This window comes from Rhinopithecus roxellana, chromosome 8 (genome assembly GCF_007565055.1).
Source record: "Rhinopithecus roxellana isolate Shanxi Qingling chromosome 8, ASM756505v1, whole genome shotgun sequence".
NCBI lineage: Eukaryota > Metazoa > Chordata > Mammalia > Primates > Cercopithecidae > Rhinopithecus > Rhinopithecus roxellana.
Genome location: NC_044556.1, coordinates 96,101,638 through 96,115,283, shown reverse-complemented (window position 1 = coordinate 96,115,283; position 13,646 = coordinate 96,101,638). Strand labels below are relative to the sequence as shown.

The 13,646-nt window shown below is 42.3% G+C and overlaps 1 protein-coding gene across 9 annotated transcripts in view; it reads right to left on the bottom strand.

Moving 5' to 3' along the window:
- The window catches only part of DISC1 (DISC1 scaffold protein), a 411,890-nt gene that overhangs the window by 265,253 nt on the left and 132,991 nt on the right, over positions 1-13,646 (bottom strand). The gene's annotated exons all lie outside the window — the stretch shown is intronic.

Sequence of the window (13,646 nt, the reverse complement as noted above, 5' to 3'; positions counted from 1 at the left end):
CACATCACATTTTTTTTTTTTAATTCCCAGCATTTATCACAGAGTTGAACTTAATAAAATTAGGCCAAGAGTTCTAGAAAATGCATCTGAGCTCCTGGTAGCATTTCATCTAATTCCTGAAATTTTCAAATTTTCACTTGATTAACTTTCTTCTTAATCCTTTTTTTTTTTTTTTTTTTTTTTAAAGAGTGCCTCACTGCGACACCCAGGCTGGAGTGCAGTGGCGCAATCTTGGCTCACTGTAACCTCAGCTTCCTGGGTTCAGGCAATTCTCCTGCCTCAGCCTCCTGAGTAGCTGGTACTATAGGCATGTGCCACCATGCCCAGCTAATTTTTGTATTTTTAGTAGAGACAGGGTTTCACCATATTGGCAAGGCTGCTCTCGAATTCCTGACCTCAAGTGATCCTCCCTCCTCGTCCTCCCAAAGTGCTAGGATTACAGGTGTGAGCCATCGCGCCTGACCCTTAATCTTTTTTAATGTGGCTACTAGATCATTTAAAATTGTGTATATGGCTCACACTAGATTTTATTGGATAGCACTGCCTTGGATTATCCAAACAGGAGCAAATTCCAGAGCTGAACCTGATGGAGATTAAAAGGAGGGGTGACTGATTTGCAGATGCTTGGGTGTGAGCTTCTCAGAAAAGATTTGCTGAAAGACTCTCAAAACCACTTAAAATCTGTTAGGCGCCTTCTCTTATCCTTGCCAGAGTTGACATATTTGGTAACAGTGATGCTGGTGCAAATGTGGCACAGGCTTGGGCCTTACATTGGTGAGCTGTCTTTACAGGACACTTGGTGGTATTTGTCACCAAATAACAAATTCATCCTTAAAACATTCCATTTCCAGTGGAATGCAGATGGGCAGAAAAACAATTTACCCTAAGCAAAACTACGTCAACAATCCAAGGAAGCTATGTCTAAGAAAACACCACCAACTAAAACTAAAAGGCAAATGACAGGTTGGGAAAAATATATTGCTACACATATGGCAGAAAAAGGGTTAATACTACTAATTTTAAAAAGTTCCATCAAATTATGAAGGAAAAGACAAGTGCACCAACCAGAAATTCCAAAAAAATGGAATACGGCTGAGCGTGGTGATGCACACCTGTAGTTCCAGCTACCTGGGAGGCTGAGGCAGAGAACTGCTTGAGCCTAGGAATTTGAGACCAACCTGGGCAACATAGCAAGATCCCCCACCTCAGAAATAAATGAAGCAAAACAAAACACAAAAAATGAATTGCAAAGTATTAAGGAAAATGATTACCATCCAAAGATTTTGTGTGTGTGGAGGGGGGGATAGAATCTAGCTCTGTTGCCCAGGCTGGAGTTCAGTGGCATGATCTTGGCTCACTGCAACCTCTGCCTCCCAGGTTCAAGCAATTCTCCTGCATCAGCCTCCCAAGTAGCTGGGACTACAGGCATGTACCGCTACACCCAGCTAATTTTTGTATTTTCAGTAGAGACAAGGTTTCACCTTGTTGGCCAGGATGGTCTCGATCTCCTGACCTCGTGATCCGCCCACCTCAGCCTCCCAAAGTGCTGGGATTACAGCCATGAGCCACCACACCCAGCCTCCAAAGATAGTTTTAAATTAAAATCCAAACAACATAAAACATCATCTTTCACCTAACAAACTGGCCTGTCAAATGCTTTCCCAAACGATAAGTCTTTGGTGAGAGTAGGGAATAAGAATGACACTTAAAATTAAATATAACTTGGGATTCTACATTCCCACATCTAAGTATTGATTGCCTGTAAATAATCATAGTTTGACATAAAGATTAGCTACAAAAATCAGGTGTTTTCTTAGTAGCCCAAGACATGCCCCAGCATCAGGACCTCTTAGCAATGCTAAGCAGCCACTAAAATTAGGTCACACAAGAAGATATATTGGTCTGGAAAATGTTCACTATTTATTGCTGTTTTCTCTAAAGCAGGTTTTATGGCAAAAAGTATAAAATGAACCATTGTAAAAATATTAATAACATGTATATAAAATAAAAGAAAAATATTCACCAAAATGCTATCAGCTCCTATTTCTGGGTGGTGGAATCACTTCTTTCCATTGATCTTTCTAAAGTTTCTATAGTGAGCATGTATCATTTTTACAACCGTAACATAAAATGTTTGCCAACATGAACTAAGTAGCTGCACTTTTGATTTAAATATTTTAATACACCCAATTAGTCTTGTAACTCCTGAACATGCCTGTGTTTTAAATAAAGCTCATCAATAACATCACCTTCAAGGTCACCTTCCCTTGCAGAGGAGCAGATATCTGTAGCTTCTGACACTTGGAGGCATAAACTCAGCATCCAAAAAGGCCAAATTAAACCTATCCCCTCCTTCTACGGAATCTCCCACACAGCTAGATCTTGTCTGCCACCTTTGTACTTATTTCAGGGCTCAGTGAGGAGAAGCGTGAAGCTGCATGTTCTTATTTATATATTAACACAGGGTCGCACTGCCTCCGCATTTCTTAGAAAAGAAAATGAGTAACTGATCCTAATATATGTTGTGCTATGTTTGTCTCCTTTTACTCCTACCCCATTTCATTCATTCATTCAGAAAAAGAGAAAACATTACTGAGCTCGCCTGGTATGTACTATGGATTGCGCTTGGCTCTGAGGATACAATGGTAAACAGATCTCGGTTCTTCCGTGGAGCAGGAGAGACAAATGCATTAACAGAAAAATTACAAGGCAATGAAGAAATGGGCAATGCAAGGCATGGACCAATGGCGGTAGACTTTAAAGCTGGGGGAGACTCTTCCCCCTTGCTGAATCTTAACTTGACACTTATAAAACAAGTGAACCAACCGACCATGGTGCAATGAAGCAGGCTTCATATTTTTAAAAACAATACTAGGAAATATGTCACCTCATCTTTTCGAAGTTAGAAAACAGCAGTTACAGAAAAAGGAACCTTGCTTTTGTTCCTGTGTCTACCAAAAAGATCAGATTCTCTGAATAATCTTAAAGGTCACTTATTGTAACATACGATGCAATTTAGAAATCTATTCTTTGTTTTATGTGCTTAAAGGCAAATAACAGCAGTAGCAACAAAAATGTTTAAACTGATAATAATAAAATAAACTACTATGAATCGAGAACATACTGCACACCAGACGTCATCTTTTGATCACATTCGCTTCTCATTACAGAACTAAGATGAAGATGCTATTATGCCAGTTTTGCTGATGAGGAAACTGAGTCACGGGGGGTCCGGGTCTAGCCCATGGCCACGTAGACAGCAGGAAGCAGAGTTTAGGAGTCAATGCGGATCAGGCTGAGTCCCAGGTTCCTGCTCTTTTCCAGATATCACACGCCATTAGGTTCTCAGCAAGCCCAGGAACTTCCATCTCCCCTGTCTTCCAGTCACATCCACACACACCCATTATTTGAGTCCTCTTGCTGGCTACCAGCAGGGCAGTGCGACGCAGACAGTGCACAGCATATGGAGTTAGAGGCCACCCTTTGGGTCTCTAAGTCACGCTGTGTCACTGGACTTACCTAATCTCTCTGAACCTTACCTTGTTTTTAAAATGAGAACGACAGTGATGTGGATAACAAGAATGGCTTCCCTATGGAGTAAACTATGGGGAACACATTGATCTGACAAATGACCACTGAGCATCTACTGTATACAGACCCCACCCTCACACTGGGGCTGTTTGGGGATGGAGACAGAACACCTCCATCCTCAAGAAGCTTGCTGTTGATCTCCCCAGCATCTCAATGTTTGCATCAGGAAAATGAACACTGTACTCATGTCCAAAGCACCCACTTTCTATACAGAGTAAGAAAGATGAAAAATGTGGGCCAGGCATGGTAGCATAAGCCTATAATCCCAGCACTTTGGGAGGCAGAGGCAGGAGAATCACTTCAGCCGAGGAGTTCTAGTCCAGCCTGGGCAAGACAGTGAGACCTTATCTCTACAAAAAAATTAAAAATTAGGCACGGTGGCAAGTGCTTGTAGTCCTAGCTACTCAGGAGGCTCAAGTGACAGGATAACTTGAGTCCAGGAGTTAGAGGCTGCAGTGAGCTATGATCATGCTGCTGCACACCAGCCTAGGCAACTGGGCAATCAATACCAAGAAAGAAAGGAAAGAAAGGAAAGGAGGGAAGGAGGGAAGGAAGGAAGGAAGGAAGGAAGGAAGGAGGAAGGAAGGAAGGAAGGGAGGAAGGAAGGGAAGGGAGGGAGGGAGGGAGGGGGGAGGAAGGAGAAGGAGAAGGAAGGGAAGGGAGGGGAGGGGAGGGGAAGGGAGGGGAGGGGAGGGAGGGGAGGGGAGGGGAGGGGAAAGGAAGGAAGGGAAGGGAAGGAAGAAAGAAAGAAAGAAAGGAAGGAAGGAAGGCGAAGGAGGAGGAAGGAAGGAAGGAAGGAAGGGAAAGAAAGAAAGAAAGAAAGAAAGAAAAAAAGAAAGAAGAAAGAAAGAAAGAAAGAAAGAAAGAAGGGAAGAAGAAAGAAAGGAAAGAAGAAAGAAGAAAGAAAGAAAGAAAGCAAGAAAGAAGAAGAAAGAAAGAAAGAAAAGAAGAAGGAAGAAAGGAAGAAAGGAAGAGAGAAAGAGAGAAAGAGAAAAAAAGAAAGAGGGAGGGAGGGAGGGAGGAGGGAGGGAAAGAAAGAAAGAGAGAGAGAGAAAGAAAAGGAAGGAAGAAACAGAAAGAAAGAAAGAAAGAAAGAAAGAAAGAAAGAAAGAAAGAAAGGAAGGGAGAAAAAAAGAAAGGAAAGAAGAAAGAAAGAAAAGAAGAGAGAAAGAAAAACAGATAAAATGTGTCTGAGGATCTTTACATGTGTCAGAAGAAATGTCTGGAACAAAACCATCCTACGACCATCAGCTACTGATGTCTGTGGGAACGAAACACACTTCCTCTTCTGGGCTCCAGAGGCTCAGCCTGTTTGCACAGTTCCTCGTTCCTGACTGTGAACCTGGAGGGAAGGGATTGAGCTCATCTCATGGTGAAGACCCCAATGCCCAGCGTTAAGTAGGGGCTTGGCAAATATTTACTGAATGATTCAATGAGTCTGTGTCCTAGAAAATCCAGAAGTCGTTTATATTCACTTTTCTATTGCATTGGATCATTTCTTTGCACTAATTTATTCCCCAATTTGCTCTGCTTATGCTAATATTACGAGTTTTTTGAATTTCCTAAATAGATACCATCTGGGTCAGGATGAGAGTCATTGAAGGAAATCAACACAGAATTGAAAATTAGCTACAGAGGAGCTACAGGTGGTAACTGGGAATTCTCTATATTATCATTAATCACATTAATTACTTAATCCATAAGAAAATCCCCTGTGATTAACCGAAACTCCTCTCTCTGTCTCTCAGATTCTTACTCCAGGTAGAGAAAGGGATCCACAGACAGCTGAGTGATGGCCCCAGGACACACTGTAGCTCAGCAATGAAGCAAGAGACAGGCTTCCGTCTTTCAAATCTTCTGTCCTCTGAGTCAGGCTTCCCCTCCGTTCTGCAATGTTGTCCCCTTTACATTCAATAATTCTCAATGTGTAATCCCTAATGTCACTGCAAATTAGCATCGCTGCTGTAAACTAATCAGTATGCAAAATGAACAAATCCCTCAGGGGGAAGAATTAAAAACATGCAGGGTAGAATGTTAGAACAGCACTCAGTGCCAACGGGGATTCAGGTGTCCAAGATCACACCCAGACCCACAGTTTCATACAGATCTCCATCGGCACCACCCCAGTACTGGAAAAATCTTGGCCTTTTCCATCAATAATTTAAAGGAGGATAAAATCCATTCATAAAATAAAATCGTACATCACAGAAAAAAAAATTAGCTGCAAATTGCACAGGAAAAATGGTTTCATTCCATTGACAACTTTTACCATGTGACTGTTGTGAATGTATATTTTCAGGAATATTGAAAAAAGAATGAAGAAATCATCTAAGTGTCTGTGGTTCCTCTGCCAGCTTGTTAAGGGGTGCATGCCTGTGATGAGCCTACTTTGCCACCTCCTTCACAGCCCAGCACTCAGGCCCCCTGGGCCCTCTAGTGCCCTTGGCATTGCTGGAGAGGCCACCTTCAGAAGCCTTTGCAAGTGAGAATGTCGACGGGGCAAGAAGCCAGGGAATCCACCTGTGAGAAAATCCTGCACCAGAACTGCTCGTGACAGTGCTGTGGTTTATGCATCTTCACATGTAACACAGGAGGTCCCTCTCTGAGACCCTAATGTTGTTAGAGTACCAAAAAAATTGCTTTGTGCCACTGCTGGAATTGCAGAATTGTAGTCTCAGAAAGGACCAGAACTATCAAGGCCAATGTTCTCATCGTCACAGTTAGAAAAACGTGGTCCTGAGGAAGCGCCACCTTTCAGATGACTATTTCTGGCAACAAGAGTTGGGTACAACTCTTCTGATGAAGGTTGCTAATTGCTGCTCCCTACTGAAGACTATTTTATCAAATTTACGTCATATGATTTGTGTGTTCCATCTCTCCCTCTTTGAGAAGACGGTGATAAAGAATGAGTTTGGGCCAGTCATAGAACCAACGAAGTGCATTTAAACCTAGAAATAGCTTGCTCATTCAATAAATGACGACCTAAATTACCAAAGCCATTCTGAGAGCACAAAAGAATATTGTAAAATTGCCAGAGACAATACAGGTAACTTTATAATTCTTCCATATATATATGATTTGGGTCTAAAAAGTAAGGAGCATGGAGAAGTCACATTCCTTGGGGAACTGACTTTCATTGTTTTATACAGTCTTATCCCACTCATAGAAATGACTGCCCTGCAAGAGAGACACATGAATATTCATTTGGGTTTATAATAGTTATGCCTGATGCCACTGGCCTCAGGACAGACTCCAGTTGAGTTTGAACAAAGACGGTGATATGGAAGACCTTTATTTGGGAGCTTTTATTTATAATCCAGTAGTTCCAAAACAAGTTCTGAGAAGTCCTCTGTGGCTCGCCACTTATTTTCCCCCTCTTGTCCTTTCTCCCTTCTTTTGTTGAGGCCATGACAAAGGGTCTGGAGTTGGTCTCCTGGGAGTGGGACACAGGGCATGCCACTGTCCCTTGTGGTTCCCCATCTCCTGATCTGATGTGGGGTTCAGAAATATATCCTTGTTTGTTGGTAATAACAAATTTTTTTTCTTTGCAATGGGATCTTGCTCTGTCAGCCAGGCTGGAGTGCAGTGGTGTAATGATAGGTTACTACAGCCCCAAACTCCTGAGTTCAAGCAATCCTCCTTACTTAGCTTTCCAGGTGGCTAGGACTACAGGCATGCACCATCGCATTTGGCTCGTTTATTATTATTTTTTTGTAGAGATGGGGTCCCACTATGTTGCCCAGGCTTGTCTCAAACTCTTGGTCTCAAGCAATCCTCCTGCCTCAGCCTCCCAAAAGAGCTGGGATTACAGGTGTGAGCCACCATGTCCAGCCAGTAATGATAATTTTTATGTTGTATCATAGCCATCTCATTTTATATCCTGGGTAAAATGTGTCTGTAACAGTTACTTTCTGGTCTCATACAGTGTATCTTGATTCCAATCTCAAGAGCTTAGAGCCGACCATCACTGAATTCTGTGACACTGAACGCTGTGTTAGTCCCTATATGAGAACGAAAGGGAAATAAAGAATCACATGTTTCAAAGGCAATCGAGGAGCAATTGGTCAGAGGAAGAATGACTCTGTCCAAAGGCATCACGGTGCTGCACAACATTCGTCTTCTCTGGTCCCATCTCAAAGGAATTATGCTAGTGGGAAATATGTGGACAGGTAAACTGAGGCTCTGCCTTGATAAGCCCCACTGGAAACCCATGATAGACCTTTGTTTTCAACTTTGTTACATTTTGTTTGCTTGAGTCTGACATTATCCACTGGGAAAAGGTCTTTGATAAAGGACATTTTGTGTGCACATGCATACAAACACATACATGCACACACACAATTTTGGTTACAAAAAGGACCAGTTTTCATATAGATATTGGTGAAGATCCAGTGGAAAAAATGCACGGGGTGTATAGTTAGAGAAATGCAATGTATTCATGAGAAAATTATCATCCAAATGTGTGATAATAGTGGGCCAACTCTCTCTCTTAGGAGAAAGGAAAAATAACTTTCTTTTGATTGAGTGGAAGACACAGTAGGAACAGATGCCTCTCTCTTCTCTTCCGATCCCTATTGTCACAGGATATTGAGCTAGAATTTTCCTGTTGCTCCAGAGTTGGAAACTAAAGCTGAAGGACATAGATCTAAATGCCCTGCATTCTGAATCTCTAATGATGGAGTGGGGCGTCCTACCCCTGGGGCTGCTCAACCAACTGTTTCCTAAGAGGTTGAGGAGGCTGGGGCATTGAGTGAGGGCATTATCCATCCCCACCCCTCTTCACACAGGTTCTGAGAACACCTGTGCAGGCAGGCCAGGTAAACCTGTTGGGTGCCTGAGTGGAAAGCCGACAGTCAGCACGGTTCCCTGTTGTGGAGGGAATCTGAGGGAGGCTGAGGGATCGGGACACAGGGCACCCAAACTGTCTGCTGCAGCGTTGTTTAAGCAACTCACTTCTGATGTGTCGCTGCCCCCTCAAGCAGGGATAAAGGAATTAGAGAGACCTAACGGGGCAGAGAGGGTCTACAATGGGGTGGCCTGAGCGTATACCATTTGTTGTGGCAAAGATACATGAACTTCCCACAGCAATCGAGAGGACATCACAAAAGTTATTCCTCCAACAAGTAAACCCATTGAGCCAGAGGACCCCACAGAAGAGGGGTCAAATGATTTGAGTACCGATATCTGCCCTCCTCAGAGGAACCTGGTTAACCCCTGAAGATAGTTAAAATTCTCTTGGCTGCTGGCAGGATCTGAACATATCAAGGGTGACCCAGGGTGCTCTTCTACACCAGTTCAGAGGATTAAACATTGTTTCTCAAAAGCTGACTTAAATTGTGATTTTTAAGAACAAAGTGACAACAAAAATAATAAAACACAAAGTATCTGATTGTATCTGGATGTTTACAGCTTCTTAAATCTTATCCTAAATTAAATCTTCTTAACCTGGGAACCAAAGACCCTCTAAGGAGTAAATGAATAACTCAGGAGAACTGTGAGTCTCCTGAAAATACACTCAATAGTTTGCATATATGTACATGTGTACACGTGGTTTTGCAACAGAGGAAGTCCATAGCTTTCATCAGCTTCTCAAAATAAATAAACACTTGATTCCAAAAAGGTTAGCAGGCACTTATTTGCGTTATTAATTAGTATTTAGAACTGTTCATGTTGATACAACTATTTTATTTCTACAGGAAAAGCACCACTCATTCAAAAATATTATATTCCCCCCTTGACTCAGAGAGCCTGTGAGAACAGTTTCTGTCCAGGCTCTGGTCTGTGTGGGCTTCAGCCTGCCACAGCGGCCCTCTGTTGGTCACTGTGAAAACTGCAGTGGGTAGCTAGCACACTGAAAGGCAGGTTTTAAAAAATTATTAGTGACTATGTAATTGTGTTAACATGTATTAGAAAAATTTCAGAAAGTTAATTTCAACTCATTATTTTCTACTTATGGTAATAATAAGATGGGTAGATTTAGCAAAACAAAAGCCAAGATAAAACATAAATAACTGAAGTTTAGAAACCAGTGATCTAATTTAACCCCCTCATTTTCTGATGAGGGGAGTGGAGTTTGGAGAGGTTCAATAACTACACCAAGCCATATACAGCTGGTTGGTGGAAGAGAAAGGACCAGAAATGACCTCCTATCCAAGGTTCTATCAAGATTCTGTGCAACTCCTTCTTGCTGGCAATTTCAGAAGAAAAGCTGAAGGAGCATTTTCCTCTAGGGCATCTGAATCCCAATAAAGTGAAGTCAGTCTCTCTCTCTCTCTCTCTGTCTCTCTCTCGATATTCATATATACGTTTGTGAACCTATATATAGCTACACATGCATAAGTATCACATTCACACATTCAATGGATACAGATTATGGGCCAGACACTATTCTAGTCACTAAAAATATAAAGATAAATATAATACAGTCTTGTCCTCAAGGAGCTTATCATCTGTCAGAGTAAACAGATATTCAAGAAAACAGATGTATTTAAGACCTAAGCAGAAGTGAAGTTATTCAAGGCATGCTGTCATTCAAGGGGGAGGCAATGTGACTGATGAGTAGAGCTTTGCAAGGATATTAGTTTCACTAAGTCTGGAAGAATGGGCAATAGTTGGTAACAACAATGGGGCATGAGCAAGATCATAGAATCCAGAAATATCCAGAAGCTGGGGGTAACATATAATACTTCAGTAAGTGTCTATTGCAGATGCTGGTAATGTCTAGTTAAATGCTGGGCAGCTGGGCAGGGGCTGGATCATGAAGACTTTTAATGTCATGCTAAGCAACATGAATTTTATCATGCAAGCAATGGGGAGCCATTGAGCATAATGTAATACTTCTATCATGGCCTTGTGGAAGATGAATGAGAGGCAGTAATAATGGAATCAGAAATACCAGCAAGGAGACCATTGCAATAATCCAGATTTAAAATGTTAAAGACCAGAATTAAGGCATGGATGTGCAGGTGAGACAAGTGAGTGGGAATGAGAGAGACAGACAGTGGACGCAACAGGACTTGGTAACCAATGACTGTGGGGAGGGATGGAAAGGGAGGACCCAGAGATACCTCAGAGTCCTTGCTTGGGTAACTGGGTAAATGGCAGTGAAAGTCACTCAGACTGGGGATATAGGAGAAGGAACCAAATGGGAAGAACAACAGTAAATTTAGTTTAAAAGATAGTAAACTTAGTAAAAGACAAGGATAAAGAGATAGTAATTTTAAGCATAAAAAGATACTACATTTAGTAAAAATAAGGGAGATGTTCAATAGAAAACTGAATTGTGGATTGGAATTCTGGAGATAAATCAGGGCTAGAGATAGAAATTTGGGAAAAATTAGTACAGAAACAGTACTGAAGCCTGAGAGTATTTGAGACCACCAAGAAAGAAGATACAAAGTGAGAAGAGAGGAAAAGCTAGAACAGAAGACAGAAGAACAACAATATTAAAGAGAAAGGGGCCGGGTATGGTGGCTCATGCCTGTAATCCCAACACTTCAGGAGCCCAAGGTGGGAGAATTGCTTGAGCCCAGGAGTTTGAGACCAGCCTGGCCAATAGAGTGAGACCCTGTTTCAAAAAAAAAATTTAGGAGAAAGGGAGAGAAGGAGCTCATAAGACATTAAGCAGAATGGCCAGAAATGTAGCAGGAAGACCAGGAAGGGTGAAATCATGAAAGCCAATGGAAATGGGAGTTTTAAGACTGAATTTATTAAAAATTCTAGACACTGCCGTGATATATAGCAGAATAAGAATTGAAAAATGTCTTTTAAATTTAGCAAATAGGCCGGGCGCGGTGGCTCAAGCCTGTAATCCCAGCACTTCGGGAGGCCGAGACGGGCGGATCATGAGGTCAGGAGATCGAGACCATCCTGGCTAATACGGTGAAACCCCGTCTCTACTAAAAAATACAAAAAACTAGCCGGGCGACGAGGCGGGCGCCTGTAGTCCCAGCTACTCGGGAGGCTGAGACAGGAGAATGGCGTGAACCCGGGAGGCGGAGCTTGCAGTGAGCTGAGAGCCGGCCACTGCACTCCAGCCTGGGCAGCAGAGCAAGACTCCGTCTCAAAAAAATAAATAAATAAATAAATAAATAAATAAATAAATAAATAAATTTAGCAAATAGTCATTGCTGATTTTGGTAGAGATTTGAGGAGTGATAGAGATAGAAATCAGGTCACAGTGAGCTCAAAAAGTGAATGGCACATAAAAGCACAGTATACAGACAACTCCTGTGAGGAAAAGGAAAGAGGATGATAGCTCATAAAGTAAGCTAACAGTTAATATTGTCTTGATAAATGTTAAATAAAGACCTATACTTTTCTGGGGGCCTTAATAGGTCGAACCCCATAAAATGTTTGACAGGTTCAAACAGTCAAATGTAAGAGATGTCCTTATTGTGTAACCTAATATAATTAAGAATGCATGACACTGGCTTTTAGTTAATCATATTCTATCAAAAACTTAGGCATGACCACAATAAAAGCTCTCTGCTCACTCTCTGCTACGGTTTGGATCTGTGTCCCCACACATATCTCATGTCGAATTGTAATCCCCAGTATTGGAGGTGGGTCCTGGTGGGAGGTGATTGAATCATGGAGATGGATCTTTCATGAATGTTTAGCACTGTCCTCTGGTGTTCTCATTATAGAGTTCTCACAAGGTCTGGTTTTTTAAAAGTGAGTAACACCTCCCATTTCTCTCTCTCTTGCTGTTCCAGCCATGTGATATGCTAGCTCCCCCTTCATCTTTTGCCATGATTGTAAGTTTCCTAAGGCCTCCCCAGAAGCCAAGCAGATGCCTGATCATGCTTCCTGTACATCCCACAGAACTGTGAGCCAATGAAGCCTCTTTTCTTTATAAATTACCCAGTCTTGGATATTTCTTATAGTAATGTAAAAATGGAAGAACACAGAAAATTGGTACCAAGAAGTGAGGAATTGCTATAAAGATACCTGAAAATGTGGAAGTGGCTTTGGAATTGGGTAATGGGCTGAGGTTAGAAGAGTGTGGATGGCTCAGAAGAAGACAGGAAGATGAGGAAAAGTTTGGGAATGCCTAGAAACTGATTGAATGGTTATGACCAAAATGCTGGTAGTGAAATCAACAGTGAAAGCCAGCCTGATGAGGTCTCAGATGGAAATGAGAAACTTATTGGGAACTGGAGTAAAGATCAATTTTGTTATTGCTTAGCAAATAACTTGGCTGCAATGTGCCACTGCCCTAAGGAATATGTGGATCTCTGAACTTGAGATAATGATTTAGGGTATCTGGTGGAAGAAATTTCTAAGCAGCAAAGCATTCACAATGTGGCCTGACTGTTTCTAACAACCTATTCTCATATGCATGAGCAAAGAAATGATCTAAAGTTGGAACTTACATTTAAAGGGGAAACAAAGCATAAAAGTTTGGAAAATTTGCAGCTTGGCCATGTGGTAGAAAAGAAAAGCCCATTTTCAGGGAGGAATTCAAGCAGGCTGCAAAAATTTGCATAAGTAAAAAGGAGCTCAGTGCTAATAGCCAAGACAATGGTGAAAAGGCCTCAGAGGCATTTGAGAGACCTTCATGGCAGCCCCTCCCCTCACAGGCTTGGAGGCCTAGGAGGACAGAATGGTTTCATGGGCCAGACCCAGGGCTCCACTGCTCTGCACAGGCTCAGGACGTTGCTCCCCACACTGCTGTCAGTTTTTCCAACTCCACCCATGGCTCAAAGGGGTCCAGATACACCTTGGACCATTGCTTCTGAGAGTGCAAGCCATAAGCCTTGGTAATTTCCACATGGTGTTAAGACTGAGGGTGCACAGAGTGCAAGAGTTGAGGTTTGGGAGTATCTGCCTAGGTTTCAGAGGATGTAAGGAAAAGCTTGGTTGTCTAGGCAGAAGTCTGCTGCAGGGCAGGACCCCTCATGGAGAACCACTACTAGGGTAATATGGAGGGGGAATGTGGGGTTGGAGGCCCCACACAGAGTCCCCACTGGGGCACTGCCTAGTGGAGCTGTAAGAAGGGGGCTACCATCCTGCAGTGCCTGGAATAGTAGATCCAACTGGCAGCTTGCATC